We start from the raw sequence: 12,382 nt of genomic DNA on the forward strand, positions 1-12,382 counted from the left end.
ATTGGGAAGGAAAACAGTTTCTCTCTTCTGGTGTAAGAACGCACACATAAAATACCAAACACAGCTTGGAGGGCATGTGTCAACATGGATACTCTGTTTTTTAAGTTAGCATCCTAGTATAATGGAGGTTCAGTAGATCTCATGTATTAGGCACTGACATGAGGCCTGGCTATAGATCACCTTATATAGTCCTCTCAGCAGTAATATGAGACATCTTTTACACTAATGCATCTTCATTTTACAGAGGAGGAAACCAATAAAACCAGCACGATGTCTTTTCGCACATACCCCTCACCTAGCACACAGTGATAACCATAGCAGGCTTTTTTGGATTCTATGGTTTTGGTCCCTTGTATTAAGGTTCCTCCTTCATACCCTCTCCTGTGGACCAGGCACTATATTAAACATCCTATATAGATCACCTCAAGAGCCTCCTGTGATGTGGGTGCGTTACTACAGTTTTAGAGGTAGCAAGAAGGAAGCTAAAAAAAAAAAAAAAAGAAGCAATTCTCTCAAAATTATGTAGTTTTAGAGGTAGCAAGAAGGAAGCTAAAAAAAAAAAAGCAATTCTCTCAAAATTATGTAATAGAAGCAGTCTGGGAAGATTCTGTCCTCAGATGGACACAGCATAGCAGGAACTAGGCAAGAGGCTGGTTCACCATGAGCTCAAGGGGTTCCAGCCTTCCAGAGAGGAAGCTTGTGGTCTTCAGAACTCCAGGAAAAAAGATTTTCTTACCATTCAAGACATCTTATCACATGCAGTCCATTTCTTTCCTGTTACAGGCCAAAAGGGGCAGGAAGTTTGTGCAAATGAACTGTTGTAATTATATCTAGGTATACATAACTAACAGAGTCCTACACTAATAGTGTTCTCTGGACCATACAAAATTATCCCCAGAGGTGGTGAAGAACCAGGAAAGAGCTGGGTATTTTTCCTCCAGTAATCAATGGGTGCATTCTTTGGTGACTCATGTCTTGAAAAACTCATGTTCTGCTTGGGTATGTACAACTGTCTTTAAGTGTTCTCTCTCTCCTCCTCCCCTTCACTCTTTCCCCTCCCTCTCCCTCCCTTGACCCCAATACACATTTTAAACTCTATATTAGACCATTTTAATAGATGCTAGAGGGGTGTCTCAACACTTAAGGGTGCCCACTGCTCTTGCAGAGGACCCAGTTTCAGTTTCCAGCACCCACACGGCAGCTCACATGTATCTTCAAGTCCAAGACGACCCTTTCCTTTCCTCTGTTGTCCCCAGGTTCATGTATGCAGACCGTACACATACATACATACATACATACATACATACATACATACATTCACACACATGTAAAACAGGAACATAAATTTTAGAAAAGATTCCTGGTCTGCTGTATAAAAACATAATATTGATACTAAGTACGATACTTGTTATTATTCAATATTTTTCAAAATTGAAACCAAATTCAGATAATTCCCATCTTTCTGAGACGTTAGTTTATCCTTCTGCATCAGGTGGTAGCTTGGGCTGTCTTAGAGCAAGGCTGTCATAAGGAGTTTCCTGCGGGATTTGCTGCCGAGTGGGAAACTGACTTGCCTGTTCCTCCCAAAGGCTGGTCCAAAGCTGTTTGCTTCTGGACAGGAACAGAGAAAACGCTGGGATCAAAGGTTCCATTTCCCTCATGGCAAGGGTAGTGTGCTAGGCAAGGCTCCTGGTCTCAGGGGTGGGTAGGGGTGTAGAAATGCATTTTCCACTGAGTGCTACATTTTACACCTAACTCTTTTAAAATGAGGTTGAAGGTACCAGATGACAACGGAAACTCAGTTGTCCCAAAATTCTTGAGATGGTACCCTTTAGTTAAGCCACTGTATTAACCGCAGGGGTGCCGGCCAAAGCCTGAAACCAACTGGAAGGCAGGTGCAGTGAGGTGCAGTTCTGACAGGATGCAGGTCACCATGCCAGTGGACTGTGACCACCAGAAGGAAGTTGTAGGTGTGTGTGGCCAGCAGCATGTGCCTGCCTGACAGGCAGCCACACCCCAGGAGACCCAGAAGCTCCAAGTGACCAGGTGCATGGCTGCCTGATTGGGAACCAAGCTTGGGACAGTCAGCAGTGATTCTTCAGGGAGCCTTCCTTCCCCAGATTAAATGACAAGTCTTAGGCTGTCATGGTGGAGGAGTGGAGTGAGAGGGCAAGCAAGCAAGCCTTTATTTAGTGAATCAGGGACATTGTAAACCTTGGGGCAGTGGGAGGGGTCTCAAGGGCAAATGTGTTTGCTTTGCTGGGGCTAGAACTGCCAGGAATACTTAATGTACAGATAACAAAACAACCCTATCACAAGAGGGGAAAGCAGTACTTAATTATCCTGTGGATGGCGGAAGAAATCCAGGGACAGTTAAAGGCCATTGGTAGAAAGCCAAGACACCATGACATCTTACTAGCGTAAGATGGGTATCTCCAGGAATTGCCAGGTGCTTGCTAAATGGGTTTCTTATTAGGAAAGGGTTAGGTTTGTAACCTCCCTGAGGGCTATGTGATGCTCCTTAGAGGTTCTGGGGTTCCCCAGATCAGGTGGAGAGGGAACCCAACTGACAAAGGGAGTCTGTCATCTTATACCATGCTCAGAGGCTATCTGAAAATTCCAGACATTAATAGCAGGATCCCACATTAGTTTGTGCAATGAGCAAATCTCTTTTCTTCTCTCTATTTTCATTTGTAGTTTACAATAGTTAAATTTTACTAAATTGAGTGTGTCCATGTTGGCATTACACTGCCTTTGACAAAAATATATTATAGGAAGACTTGCAATAAGTTTTTGGAAGTATTCCAGCATTCTGTTCCAAGGAGATAAAGTACAAAAAAAAAAATAATATTTCTGAAAAGACAACAACAACATCTTTTTCAAGTTAGATGACTGGCATACCTAGTGACTTGTTAAAATTTGGTTCATAAGCAATGAACTATCCTAGCTCTGGTAGGATGGGGGAATACAAAGCTAAGTAAGAGAAGACACAGTTTGATTCCAAAGAATGAGTATGAATTTAAAAATCAGTAGCCACTGGAATTGGGCCACTGTAGGCCCCTGGCTTGAGGCTCTTCATGTCACGACAGGCTTTCATTAGCCAGTGAGTCAGCCCTTATCAACTGGAGAGAGACCAGCGTGAACTGGGGGAGGTGAATGTAAGTGTTTTCATGAATGCCTCGGGATTTCCCGTTCTCCTCCCGTGGTAAGACACCAAATGAGAAAACTTGCGAGCATTTGTTCTAGTCAAAAATTATAAACAGAACATGAATAACTTTGGTGGTTCATCACGCTGCAACTGACCAGTACTTAATTCTGCAATTTACAGCCAGGTGATAGTAGGAGTTTATTTGAAGCTGAAAACCGACACAACACAATTTGCAGAAAGAACTTTTGACGTCTGTGTTTTTACAATGACACCAGGGTTTTACTAACCCTTTAAAGACTTTGTGATAGTTTGGCCTTGAGCTGTATGTATCATAAAACATGCCACACATTAACTGGATTATACTTTTCTGGCTCTATAGAGATTTTATTTAGCGTGTCCGGTTGCAGTCACAGATGTGATAAAATGGAATTTTGGGATTATCAACATAGAACGGACACAAATATTTAATTAGATCATAGATAAGAACTTAACATGTAACTCAGTATTAATTGTTTAACTGGTGTAAATGGCAGAGCAGTCTCCTTCCACACCCTGTTTCATGTAGCAGCTTTGAAGCTACACGTCTAAGGCTAGTCACTGAAGTCTTATGTTCCCGTTTCCACCTTCCACGTACTGGGATGACGTGCGTGCATGTAGCACCCTTCTATCATCCACTTCCTCTGCACTTAGTGTGTACCTTTGCATCTGCAGTTCAGTATTTTCAACAGATCCTATGTTAGTCGTAGCAGTTAACGCTCTACACACAGAAGATTATGTGGTCACTCTGGGGAACCTCTGCTCCTCGGGGCACTGAGTTAATTCATCTGGAACCATGTTAGTTCATCAAGGTTTGTGGTTTATCTACAGATCGAATTCCTGCAATTTTGTATGCCATCTGATTTAATGTCTGTTTAGTTCAATGGCTAGACAGCCATAAGCAGGCATAACACATGACTCCAATGTCAAAAACTCAATAGGAGGAAATCTTCATGTGTAATTCAGGCATCTGTAGCTGGAGGTTGCCCTGTCACTTTTTCTTTCTCCTAGGGAAATATACATCTAGATAATGCCAAATCATATTAGGAAAAAACTAAGGGATATGAAACGTTATGTGTAAATACATTCATGGTAAAAGTTATGTTTCAGAAATGGTTTTAATAGAAAATGATAGGAATGAGTGGTTTGATTGTGAAATGAGACTGTATACATTCCTTCAGATGGTTTTCATACTATATACTCAAATACAATTTTAACAGTTTACAGGTAACAGATGAATTGGCCAGAATTTGCTGATGATAACACACTCTCTCTCTCTCTCTCTCTCTCTCTCTCTCTCTCTCTCTCTCTCTCTCTCTCTCTCTCTCTCTGTGTGTGTGTGTGTGTGTATAAGGCCTTCCAAATGTTTTTACAATAAAAATTGAAGCTTTATTTTGCCTTCTTTATTTATGACTATTTTTGGTCAAGAGTTAGTCAGTTAATAGAGAAGTATATATGGGAAGATTTATGCTTTGTTGAAACAGGTACAAAATAATTTAAATAGTTGTTTGTAAGACCTGGCCCCCCACCCCAGGTGCTTTAGTGGAAAAAGAAAGAGGGTTTGCACAGGTTTAAATACCTTCCATGGTGCCTAATAAAATCAAATATGTTTTTAACTAAGAGACTTATGTTTCTAGTCTTTTACAAAGCACTTACTACCCGATCTTCACTGGGATGCTTCAAGAAGCAGCTATGCTTACCTCAGTTGACCCCAGAATATCTGTTATTAATAAGGAATGCCTGTGAATAATTCACCAGTCAGGATGTTCTGGTGTGCAGCACGTCTCATGCCATCAAGCAGGTTACCAGCAGCCCGGCTGATCACAAAGCACCCCCAGTAGTGCTAAATATGCTTTCTGACTCGTGCCTGCTTTCATAATCAGTAATGTAAGAATTTCAGAAAGTTTAGAAGATGTTGTGTGAGCTTGATAAACAGAGCTATTACATCATCTCTTTCATCTATTGCTCTAGTTCCTGAGAAACAGGACTGTCAGAGGCAAGAAAAGCAGCCACAGGGACCCAGTCAAAGGGCCAAGGGCATGTGCACATATGTCCAGCTGGTACCTATACATCTGTGTAGGGGAACACACAGGAATAGAATCTGGAAGATGAACTTGGTATCAAGTCACAGAGGACAGTGCATTTTGGATCAAGTTGTGCTTTCCCATAAACTAGGATCTCTTGAAGGTTTTATTATATATATTTTTGTCAGTGTGGTTTTGCTTTTTTTTTTTTTCTTCATCAATTTGTGCCTTTGGTTTTTGGTGAAGTGTTATTATAGCCTTATTATTTCAGAGGGATGAAGTTTTGGTGTAAAAATGCCATAGAAATTTAGGCTTGTAATAATAAGGACTTCCACTGGGACCATTCACACAGAAAGAGAGAAGGGAGACTGCAAAAAAAAAACTCTAACAGGTTAATAGAGCCAACGACTGGTCACTTGGGGAGAGGGAGAGAGAAAATCTAATTTGAGGTCTGGCAACATCTAAATTGGGCCCAGGGAAAAAGCAGAGGACTGACACAGAAATGGCTCTGGGGGAGGAAGCAGCAACATGGCCAGCATATTACTCCAAAGCAGCAACAATGGAGCTGGGTCCTCGTTTGGGTCCCCAGACAACGAGTTACGTATCAGCTGATTCCTCAAGGAGCGTCATCAATTGGCAAGTTTCCTTAGGTGTTAAGCCAAACATCTCCCTATGATGCCATTGGAGGTGCCAGTGTGAGCAAATCCACCGTTCTATGTCATGGTGGCTCTTGAGAACAAACCTACTAGAGAGAGCTCTGGCTTTAGTCCAGGCGAAAAGCGCAGTGACTGAAGAATGCTTCGAACCCAGCTGATACCAATCAGTGTGCATGAAAAGGAAGGAACGGGGGCGGGTTGAAAGCTAGATAAGATTTAACCTGAGGCCAACAAAGTGAGGTGAATTCCAGGCTGAGAGATACGAGTTTCTATAATCACACCGGTGATAGCAACAACAGTAGCCATTTTGTATTGATCAAATGCTAAGTTCCATGCAAAATTCTAGGATTTATATATATTGCTTCCCATGATTCCCCCAATCTGGGATGGGTTTGCATTAAAAGGTACCGAAGAAGTTGGGGCAGTAGATCCTAGACAATTAAAAGCATGGGAGCTAGTAAAGGGTGAGGCTGAAGCTGAAGATCTGTGGCCAGATCATTGCAGTAATTCAGACTTGGAGGTTGCAGGGACCCTAAACAAACATTCAAACTCACTGAGACTGAAATTCAATGAAGGACCCAGCACGCTTCTGCTCTGCCATAGGCAGTAAGGGGTCAATTATAACCACCAATTCTTACCTTCCTGGCATCTCAAGCCCACCAGAGGCCATTGTAACAGATGCATTTTCTCACCTGAATGTTGACCTAAGGTGTGTGTGTGTGTGTGTGTGTGTGTGTGTGTGTGTGTGTGTGTGTGTGTCTGTAGGTCCCAGTTCACCTTTGTTTATAGGGCTCTTCTGTGACCAGCAGAGCACACAGCAGGTAGGACGGTAAGAGCCCTGATGCATGCCAGAGGACATGTAGGATATGGACAGACATCTTCCAGGGAAGCACAACTTGAGAGGGAGAACAAAATTATATTCTTTTCTTCCAAGGTCAGGATAAGAATTAGGGCAACTGACATTGGAGTGGAATAATGGATTAAAAAAATATATAGTCATACTTGCAATATGTGGGCCAATCCAGCTTTCATATGGTGCATGTGTGTGTGTTTACTCTAGGCTGACATACAGACGTATATTTTGACCTGTTCCCATGGACTCAGAGCAGCTTACCCTCACATTACTCAATTTATTTTCCCAACACTCTCATTATGCTGATATTATGAAACTTGCATGGAAATCAACCCAAAGGTTAAGTGACTTACCCAAAGGTACACAGGAGGAGTGGAGGCGAGCCATGCCTTCCAACTCACTTTCCTCACAAGATTAGGAGGCTGAAAGCACTTTTGAGTAGGTTTCTAAAGCCCTGGGGAGGACGTCGACCCTGGAGTTATTGCACACTGTGCTGAACACTGTCTTGAAAGGCTGAATTAATTAAAATGAGTAAAATAATGGAAAATCAAATCTGTACAGATTTGAGGTGAGTTCCAAACACATTTATTGCCTTAGTACTGCTCCAAAATAGAAAGAAGAAAAGGTTTGGCTTTTTAAAAATAGCCATGTTTAGCTTTCTCTAGAAAAGATGCCTAGAGATGTACTCTTGACATAAAAGACACCCTTTGTCTTATTGACACAGGTGTGTGGTGTGAGTCTTTTTTTCTTAATCTTATGTGAATATGTGTTTGTTCATCATGTGTTTTTTTTCCATGAATGCATTCACATCAAAGTATCAGACAATCATAGAAAAGGAAAGTGCTATTTTCATGCTCCACCACTGTTTTTCTATATTTTATTAAACTATTTATTTATCATAAGGTTTTTACTGAAACTTTAAATGAAGCCCTTTTGTTGTGATGCTTCAACCACTCTGCATAATAGCTCAGGAAATAGATCAAATAGCAAACAAAAGTATTTTAAATGTGGCAGCTGTAGCTGGACACTGGGAAATAAATCTTTGAGTATAATAATTTATTCACTTGAGCTGTTATTTCGGCAGAGTATTTCATCTTAGTTTCAAAATAGTTGCTATTCATTACTAAATATGTTTAAGAATCAAAGCAGAAAAATCTATTTCATTCTGTCCAGATCTCCTAAAATATACTCAGGAGTTAAAGTTGGGTGTTGTTTTGGGAAACCGAACAGATAAAGATTATAGGTTTGTGGTTAATTAAAGGAAGGGTAGTAGGGGCCAGTTCAGGGGGTAACTTTGCATTGTAGACTTATGGAGGACTTCACACTGTAGGGACAATAACAGGGTGTTAATTCTGAACGCACACAGTGCTGTCCTACAAAGACATCAAGATGTGTAGGAAATCAACCCTCTAGCAGTCCTGGCAAGCCAGACTGACCCCGGCAAATGAAAATAATCAAAAGTAATTAGAAGCGTGCTGGACGACTCCTCCGAGAGCCGAGCGGGAGAGTAAACACGCCTGAATCCTAGAGCCACTGCAAAGGCCCATGTCTGAGCTGTTAGGTGCCCTGACCTTGTCCACATAAAGATGTGATTTATGAAGTGCAGGGCACAGCAGCAGGGCTTCTGTCTTCTCCTGGAGAACCAAATTACTGAGGCGGAGATTAACATGCTTTCAGTCGGGCCCATTTCCAGACCAAGGGAAATTTTTTATTTACCTTTTTTTTTTTAACCTTTAATTTCCTCCTTTCTTTCTTTCTTTCTTTCTTTTTCTTCTCTTCCCTTTCCTTTGTTCCTTCTTCTTGCAGCACTGTGACAATCAATTTAAGAAAAGGAAAAATAAATGAATAAAAAGGGAAGAAAGGCAGAGTCCCCTCAGAAATGGCCCAGAATGTCTCTGCAGAGCCGTGGTGGTATAGTAAACAGGGCACATTGGAGGTTCAGCGCCTTTGTGCCTATTGCTTGGCATTGTGCTGGGCAGACTCGCATGTCTGCCTACTGGCATCCTAGAATTCAAGTTCAAACTTGTGACATACTTCCCTGATTAAGCAGTATAAATAATTAAAATCAAATGGGACATTTAGCTCGTCTGATCCATGGCTTCCTGATCTAGTGTTTGCACCTGAGCATTGCATTGTAGTCAAATCTTCTCACTGAATGAAAAAGATTTAAAAGAGATCGTGAGTGGTAAGAATTTGGAGGACTCAGAGGGGAAGGAAATTGCGTGATATATTTGTACAAGAATCAACTGCACATCTTTTGAATCCTAAAGTCGTACTAAGATTTTTCTTATCCGTGTCTCCCTTAAGTATAGGTAAAAGTCTGAGCACCTCTCACATACCATTGTGTGTGGAAAAGAACGCATTGATTTTCTTCTTAAACACACATCAATATCCATACAGAAAGCTAATTTAATTAGCAAGCAGTTATTGTTCAGCCAAATGTCAATTTCTCAGATTATTTCATGCTTCCCAACATGAGCTGTACGAAGCAGGATTTCACAGGCAGTCTGTGAATAAGACTGCACGTGAGAGCCCCCAGAACATGCATTTGCACAGTGTTAGAGGAAGAAGAAAAAAAAATAAAGAAAAAAGAAAACAGACAGGCTTGGAGTTGGGTGGCTGCTTAGCCACCCCAGAACCCAGAGCTGCAGAATTAAAGGGGGTGTAGTTAGGCCGAGGTTATAAAGGGCCTTCCTCTATAAACTCAAAACATAATGTCAGGGTGAATGGAAACCTACTTTATTAACTTTATGGTATTGAAAACTGCCAGCAAGTTGTCTTGTTTTTAAATACCGTCCTCTGCAGAGTGTTACAGGGCCGTTTGTCCACAGGAAGCCATTAAGAGTGGACAGTGCAGTCATTTCATCTGGCTTTCGGTGGACTGCTTTTCTTTCTTTTAATGATGTGCTGGCATGTACCATGCCCATAGGGTCTCCATTAGCTGGACTCTTACTTCTGGGACAAGCATGAAGTTTAAGGCTTAAAAGAGGCATCGGTTTACAGTCCTGTGGGAATCACTTGAATACTGGAGCGCTAACTTATTACCGCTTTAACTAATATATTGACTTATTTTAAATAAACAGTTACTCAATGAAGGCAGAACCCACAGCCTTATTGGAAATCTTTGGGCCTTTTAAAGATCCTGCAGTTCCTGCAGCCTGGGGAGGGAGGGGAAGGACTGGGGAAGGTTTAGACCCAGTTCAAACCAGGAAGAAAACATTACCCTCTCCCACTCCGGCCACCATCCAACCTGGGATCTTTACAGCTGCCAGAAAATCTGCCCTCTCCTGCTCAAACCTTGTGTTTCCCAGTGTCTTGGGAAACAACAATGAAGAGCAGTAAAGAACAGGAGTGTGACACGCTTCCCACTGAAAAGGGTTTTAAAAGGATAATTCTTTAAAAAAAAAAAAAAAGTCTGATTAACTCCTCTGTCCTCTGCTTTCCCAAAGCCACACATTTGTTAAAGTTACCCCACCTCCCATCCCCTGCATATTTAAGTCGTCTTTCCTGATATGTGCTTGCAAATTAAAGCTGGGTTGAGATTATGGTAAAAGCATTATTTTTAATAGTCCATTGCAAGGGCAGTGCTAAGCCCCTCAGAACACGAGTGTTCCTGATTACTACAGAGCAGAGTGCAGCTTTGCAGCGGCTTAATTTGTAACTGGTAACTACTGTCAGCAGATTTCTCTAGAAATCCAAGGAATAAAGGGAGTTGGGGGTGGTATTTGGCTCCTTGTATTTATTTATTGTTTTAGAAACCGCCCGACAGGAAGCGAGCGTAGATGGGAGAAGAGCATGTTGCTTGCGAAATGAAGGCTTCTACCCTCACCTGGGCTGTTTCTCTTCTCATGGGGTAGATCTCCTGATGGGTTACTGTTGGAAGGACAATATGGCCCCCAAACCCGGTCCCCTGGGGGCGCTCATCACTTACTGTAGGATTGTGAGTCTCTTTCCCTAAATTTCAAGTTATATTATGTCAAGAAAAAGTAGAATGGCTAATCATCACGTAAAGTGTCTGCTAGAGCTGTGTGTGCGGGGCGGGGGGGGGGGGAGTGGAAGCGGGGAGGGGGAGGCGGTGGCCACGAACCTAGGGTTTTACTTTCTTTGCATAGATCCTTGCAGTGATACAGTGATAATCAGGGCATCAATCTTTATATTGTTTAATACGAAGCAAATATTAAATCAATAGTGGTAATGTTAGACTGGATCCTCCCAGTCTCTAGACTCATCTCTCCGAGACTCAGGGAAGAATTTAAGGCCGTGTTCAGAGAAGGTAATCTCAGAGGTGGGAGCATCCTCCACGCAGGCAGTGGCTTGGGGTCTGGGCTTGTGTGACCTGGAGGCTGCAACTAGGCGGCCAGACCCTGGTGGCTTCACCTGGGTTGCCAAGGCTGCACTGTACTTTATTTCGGGATACATCGCCACCTACCGGCCTCTTTCCATACTTGCAAGGATCGCATCCAGACCGTCGCCCCGCCTCCTGCCTCCTACACCAGAAGCTAATATAAGGGGGTGGGGTGGGGGTGAGGGGCGGGCGGAAGAGACAGCTCAAAGAGAGGCTCTTTCTCTGAAATGTGAATTTAGTCAGTACCCAGGACCTTTGTCTCACCAACAACGTTTCTAACTTTTCTGAGAAGGTTTGGTAATGGTAGGGCAGTGGGTTCTGCAAGGCCAGGGCTGGGTGGGCTAGGGGTCAGAAAAGGTTTGGGGCACTGAGCACCCAGACCCCCTGATCAAGCTGAAGTGTCTGAAGCAATCAGCTCCCCAGATTACTTGTATTTAATACACAATGCATCATAAAACAAATCTCTCATCCTGACAGGAAGAAAATAGAACAGCTCATAGCTCCGGCTAGTCCAATTTATGGCTAAATTAAAAAAAAAAAGAAAGAAAGAAAAAAAAAACCCTACAACAATGGGCAAGTTGAGGAAGCCCTGGCTATCAATGCAGGGAGGCCTGGGTTCCTAAAGGTTCCCAGGCCAAGCTCTATAGGGCTATGTGAATGTTTAGGTTATTTACAAAGGATTTTTTCCTGTCTTACCTACCACTGCTGTGAGACCCCCCTCCCCAAAACAATGGCCATTATCTGAAATAACAATTCAATGTCACAGATAACAGGCCACCAAAATGAATTAGTCACTATCTCCTCACTTAACCCCTCCCCAACCTGGTCCTCTGTTACTGCTTTTGTCTTTTTGGTCACCATTTTGGGGAAAATAAAGATCTACTAGATTTTCACATTAACTTGCACTTGGGGAAAACAAAAGTGTCTGGCACTCAGAGACCTGGCTTATAGCTAAAAGTTTAATGTCCGCAGCACGCATTGTAAGCATGCTGACAGGCCCCACCCATCCTAGGTAGCTGCCCCTAGTCCCAGGCACTTGGCTTAACTTTCTATTGTTGAGTTGGGAATACATTGGATCTGAGGGTTGGGGATTTAGCTCAGAGGTACAGCTCTTGCTTAGCAAGGGTGGGGCTCTGTGCTTGGTCCTCTCTTGGTGAAGTGGGGCAGCTGGATTTTTCTATTTGCTTTTATGAATGGACTTTTCTCATCAAATCCATGGTGGATTTAACGAACATCATCCAAACTGGTCTACAAATAAGCACAGGGTTTTTACATTTGGCCATGTATTTTCCAGATTCTCTCATCCAGTGACGTTTCTGC

General features: G+C 42.5%; 1 protein-coding gene across 7 annotated transcripts in view; it reads left to right on the forward strand.

The window, feature by feature from the left end:
- MECOM (MDS1 and EVI1 complex locus) overlaps positions 1 to 12,382 on the forward strand; it is a 568,506-nt gene that overhangs the window by 494,188 nt on the left and 61,936 nt on the right. The window lies entirely within an intron of this gene.

This window comes from Acomys minous (assembly GCF_964271855.1).
Source record: "Acomys minous genome assembly, chromosome: 19".
NCBI lineage: Eukaryota > Metazoa > Chordata > Mammalia > Rodentia > Muridae > Acomys > Acomys minous.